A 6,077-nucleotide genomic window follows, 5' to 3' on the forward strand; every position below is an offset into this window, starting at 1 on the left:
GATTGTGCCAAAGACGGAAGAGGGCTGCGTTAGATAGGCGTGTGGTTGAGGTGGTTGCAGTAGCCAGTGCAAGGGAAGGCGTTGTAGGTGTTGGAGTTGTAGGGGGAGGCGAAGATAGAAGAGGTTTGTTGGTAGAAGGAGAGATGGGAGTGGACTGGATCGGAGTGGTAACGTTGGAAGTAGGGGACGAGGCGTGGACGGAAGGAAATTTCGAAGTGCCAGAAAAACAGGAAATAAGGGATGAGGCGTTGGGGTTGAGGAAAAGAGTGTGGTGGTAGTAATGAGAAATTTACAGCCTTGCTTGTTGGAGACTTGAAGATAGTGTGTTTAGGCGAACGTCCAAAGTAAATAATATAGATGTGCAATTGATCGATTACTTCGGAGCGCACCGCGGCTTGTACGGTAGATTCAAGCGTAGAGATGGAGGACGGAGTAGGCGTGGCGAAGTTGATATGGTATGGATTTGTATCACCAAGGGAAGGGTGAGCAGCTAGGGTAGCCTGAAAGTCCATGATGGCAGCTGCAACAGTAGCAGGAGGGTGAGGCGGAGGATTGCTGGCTAGGCGTGTGTAAGGCTGCGCCGGAAAAGAGTAGAGTCCCAAGGCGTTAACTTGAGCACGCAAATAAAGTCCACGACTGATGTCCATGAGGCAGTGCGATGTATGCGAGAAGTCGAAGTGGCAGCCAGCTTGCACACAGTGACGGACAGAGAGAAGGTTGAATTGTAAGGCGGGACAATGTAGGGCAAAGGGTAGTCGGCAGGCGTGGGAGGTCGTGTAGTGAGTTTGTTAGAGTTGGGAGGCGTACGAGGAGGATGAATACGATAGGCGGGGAGTGGAGGCAGCACAGAGTCATCCATCGTGGACGAGGCGGAGGGAAGATGTATATAGTTTTGTTGGGATGGAAACTGTGGTTGGACAATGAGTGCTGTGGAGGTAGCCCGAGTGTGGGCGTTAGGCGTAGAGGAAGATGGAGGACGTGACGTTGGAGCTGAGGTAGGGATGGATGCCTTTGTAGTAGAGGTTTGAGAGGCGGGAGGGGGAAGGCGTTGTCGTTTCGCAGGTGGAGCCGATGTAGAACGACGTAGAAAGGCGGAAGAAGGATGCAAGGTTTGGGATGTATTCCATCCAGCAGATGGACGTGATGGAGAAGCACGACGTTTAGGAGGCGATGAACGAGCGCGACGGGTAGCTGACGAGAGGCGTGGATAGGCGGAGGATGGAGGGGATATGGGTCGACTACGACTGGAGTCTGGGTGGTTGGGAAATGATGGGGTAGGAAGGCGTTGATGAGCTCGAGAGGAGCGGCCGGAGGAACAATCTCTTTGCGAGGAACGTGGAGGCGATCGACGAGTAGAAGTTCGGGGAGGCGGTCGAGAGTCACGATGGCGCTTGGGATAGCTGCTGTGGGGACCCTGATCGTTCCCATGGTTGTCGTCGTAGTCGTCACGGTCGCGGCGATGATGCTGCGAATGATCGTGAATGATCTTGCGAGACAAATACACGTTTCCGAGGGCAGTGTGTGTCAACCACGTGTTTGGGAACGCCAGCACGGATGCGATTTCGACTGTCATCATCGCGCATGGTGCGGCAATCAGGAAGGCGGTGTTCAGGCGAGCCGCAGTAGAAACAGGAATTGAAAGGATGGTTGTGACAGTGTGCCCAACGAGGCAGTGACTCGTAAGAAGGGGCAGCAGCAGCAGTATAAGTAGGCGGAGGGTGGGTAGTGGAAGGCGTTGCATACACAGCGGTAGAAGGCGTAATGTAAATAGCGGCAGCAGCAACTTTGCGTCGACGGGATTCGGAGTCACCGGAGTCTTGATCCGAGAGGATGAGATTGCGGCGAGAGGCGATGTTTAAGGTGTGGCGAATAGTAGCCTTGATGGCAGTAGGCGTGCATTCAGATCCATCCTCGCGCGCCTTGAATTGGAGCTGGCAGACGGCGTCCCACACGTCTTTGTTGGCAGCAAAGGCGTTAGAGTAGAAGAGAGTTCGAAAGAGCTAAAAGGTTTTCACATGACCTTCGCGAGCCGTGAGAGAGTCGGCGTTCGCGGGGAGGGTTGCCGTTTGGATGAGATTAATCTGATCGTCAAGAGTAGTGAAGAGGGTCTCGGCACTGAAGTCCTCACTGTACTTGAGTTGAGTGAGACTCGCAAACAGGATCATGGGATCGCGGGTTCCGGCTTCATGGAGCGCCATAAGAGCGGCCCAGAGAGTAAATGGAGAGGCGTGGGATCCGATAACTTGTTGGAGAATAGGCGTGAGGGAGTTGAAGAGAAATGCCTTAGCTTGGACGCGTAAGGTGGCGAGGGACTCTGCGATATACTCGTCCAGGAACTTGCGCGTGAAGTCTTGTTCTAGACGTTTCACGGTTGTAAGGCGCTGTTCCAAGGCGTCACCAGCATAACCGTCGGTAGAGTACTTCGAATCGTTGCGGATCTTATCCACCTGGAGCTTGGCTTGGCTGATAGTTTAGGTGTCAGTTTCGATGCGCGTGGGGCAGTAGGTCTCGTTGGTGTAGAGGGAGAAGAAACCTGCGGTCACGGCAGCTTCTTCAAACGTGGTGCGCCACGCAGCATAGATTTTGTAGGCGTCGTCGAGGAGAATGCCGGAGTAGGCGGTAATGGTCGAAGCAGGAGGGCTCATAACCTGTCACAAAGCAAGAAACAGGAGGTAGGCGTGGGTGATAGGCGTGTAGCAACTTTGCGCAGAGTGTCCAAGACAAACCAAGTGTGCGGGTCAGGGGAAAACCAAAAGTGACATTCAGTCGTTTACAAACTATCTAGCTTCGTTCCTATTGGCTAAAACTCAGCCAAAGGGAAACACTGACCTGTGAGAATCAGCGCTCTTTTCCTTGTGCTAGAGCCGTGATTGGGTGAGCAATCACTAGGGTAGGGTTGCGACATGAAGAATATGCAGAACATGCAGGTATAAAGCGGCCACTGTCTCGGCCTGTCAGAGTTGATAGACTAGGCGATAGAGCTTGGGAGAAAGTAGGCGAGGACAAAAGGCGTGAACACAGGCGAGGGAAAAGCACCACTTGACATTACTGGACAAAGTGATGTGAATGACAAGGAATTGTAACAGGATCATGTCTCATTCATCACTCCCGAATAGGCCTGGATTTTGACATATTCTAGAATTATAGTCGATACCTACGACACGAGTTATGTGCCTTCCACGGCAGGGTCTCAGTAAAAGTGTTCTTAAATTGGACTTTTAGTTATCATGATGGTGTATTAGAATGTAAGTCGTGTTGCGACGACTCCTGCATCAAGGCCGTGAACTGTTGTCGCCAAACCAAGAAGTCCTCATTTCCCCGTCGGATGACTTCGCGCCACACGCACGCTTCCTTCTGGTCGTCGTCTTCGATGCCCCTTAAATCGATGCCACTCAACACTGCGATCTCATCGACGCTGACAAATCCGTCGTGGGCTCGGAACGAGCGAGATATGTGACTGACTGTCCGCATTATGACATGGGTGGGCGACACCTGCCGCACCTCCGTCCTACATATACGTCCACGGCACCTCACAAAACCGCACAACATGTCCTAAAGTGCTAGAGTTATGGGTCTATCTACAGCATTCACTCACCACGACAGGTAGTGCCACTGCGTCTGCAGAGGGTGGCACGCATGCACTTCGTCGTTTTCGACTTGCCGCATGACCATGACGAACCTGTCGGCTTCCACGAAGTACCCTTGGAGGGTATTCAAGAACGCGCCGTCGGGCGTAGTGGTGTGAGACAGTCGCGTGTTGGCCGCCACCTCTTCGACTACCTAATAATCCTCAAGTCAATGCGAGATGACACATAAGCAGTGACGGTTGCCTCGTGGGGTTTTTCAAAAAGTAATTCGCGCATTGTGGACTCGAAGTGTCGTCGAAACGACGCCAGCGTTCCAGGCAAAATGAATTGGAACCGTTCCAAGAACGTAAACGATTCGTCTTTGTCCGATTCATGCAACTCCAATACGAAAAATTCCTCTTCATGGTTCGCGGCAGGAAGCAACGCTAGCGGCTCGTGCATGTTGTGGTACATTTGCTGCGCAAGCCACTCCTTGCCGCGGTTTCGAGCACTCGGGTCGGCCACTAACGTCACACTGTGCCACGCCATTGCGGCGGGACATGGGCGGCTACATGCAGAGACGCAAATTCATATGACGACGATAGAAGGTGAACACATACCGGAATGTTCATCACGACAAAGTGTCGCATTGCCCGCTTGAGGGATTCGAGCTCTTGCATTTGAGTGACCAGTGACTGGCGCCCCGTCAAGGTCCGATGGGTTTCTCTTTTGAACACGGTGGCAATGGAATGCCAGGACAACGGACCATCGCTAGCTTCACGCACCGACGTCAGACGCATGACTTGAAGACGATCACGGATCGACTTAAGGTGCATGACCTCTTGTGCGATGGCCACTGCGTCAGCTTTCAGCTTGTGGCGATACTCGCGCTGCTTCTCTCGAAAGTATCGACGCCGAGCAAGAGTTTCGTCTACAATCGTCAGGACCTCGTCCGTGGTCGCGCCCGCGTCGGACGACATTCTTGATTTGACAGTGTGAGTTCTCCAACCGATGCGTGATTGTGCATTCTACGGAATTCGTAGGCCAGAACTTGACTTTTGTAAGCAATCGTAGGCGCACCACCCCTACGATTTCACCATTTTGAAATCCTCCACCTCAATTTTTATGACCAACCACTATCGTACACGTCACAAGCCAAAAGGGAATGTGAGGCGTCCTAATGGTAGTGCTATTGATTGCACTGCAGTAGGTATGTCACGTTAGCAGTACGCAAGCTGTGCTGGGTCCGTAGTAGGAAGGAGCGATCGTTTTGGAAGAGTTATAGTGATGTGTTGACAGTCAAACTGGACGCGTTTGCGAATATCAAGACTTTATGGAAAGTCTTATGTGGGCCATAAGCACACACGATCCGTAAGTATATCTTTGTTATGAAGCAAGTGCTTCGAAGTATTGAACTATTTACGGGTCAAGTCGTTGACAGTGGCCTATCTACATTTCTCCAATTCAAATGCACGCAAGTGCATAAACTCTACTTCAGGAGTATCGTTAATATCACGTGGTTGGATGTTTACCTTTGAGGACCTTGGTGTATACTAGAATAAGTATGCATGTACTACGTAGTAGTAAAGTATGGCATTACTGTAATTACTTCATGCAGAGGCACGTTGGAGTAGTCCAACGGTAGCTGATGCCTTTCAAGCGGGCAAGGTCGTGGTGACGGAATGGATGCTTACTACAGTCAACGTTGATGTCGAATCTACTACCGTAGTACATGACTATGATATTCCATCGTCGCATCATTGCACTTGTATCATGCATTCTGCATTGCAAAGGAATATCGTCAATAGTGTTTCGTGATGAGCACGGATTTGTGATAGAATTATCCAATCATTGTACACGAGTGTTTTTATTGGTTAACAGTAAATATGAAATCGTAGGCCCTACGAATTCCATAAATAAGTCAATCGAACCTACCGGCACAGCAAACAAAATCAAGACGTTTATTGTGATTTCGAGTGAAGATTTCGTGTTGTGGCATGGTTTCTCGTTGGAATTTCAATCGATTTGATTGGCTACTTCAGATCAACTCAAAATCGATAGGCAATACCAACGCCATCGTAACAATTGAATCCCGTCAAAGTAAATACTTTTTGAAATACACTTCGCTTTCTGGAAGAATGCGTGTCAATTTTCACCCGAGGAGTAAGGGAACGACGCTGAGTAACGGCGCGGGAATAAATTTTCAAATCAGCCAATTATAATCATCGATATCGTTACCTCGACTATGATTGGCGGAATTTTTCCCAGCACAAGTTAAACAACTTTCCACCCCACTACTTGATAACCTTGAATGTCAGTGCTACCTGCAGCCACAGTGCTGCCAACGAAGCCTCGACACTGACCGACGCTCACCCAAAAGCTCGATGTCGTACGCTTAGCTGAAGGCACGACTGTTCGACATGCAGCTGTAATGACCGGCTAACTCGGGACCAATTATGGAGGGGAGTTGTGTATTCTATGGCATGTAGTTCCATTGACCCATACAGTATA

Source organism: Aphanomyces astaci (genome assembly GCF_000520075.1).
Source record: "Aphanomyces astaci strain APO3 unplaced genomic scaffold supercont1.16, whole genome shotgun sequence".
Classification (NCBI taxonomy): Eukaryota; Oomycota; class Saprolegniomycetes; order Saprolegniales; family Verrucalvaceae; genus Aphanomyces; species Aphanomyces astaci.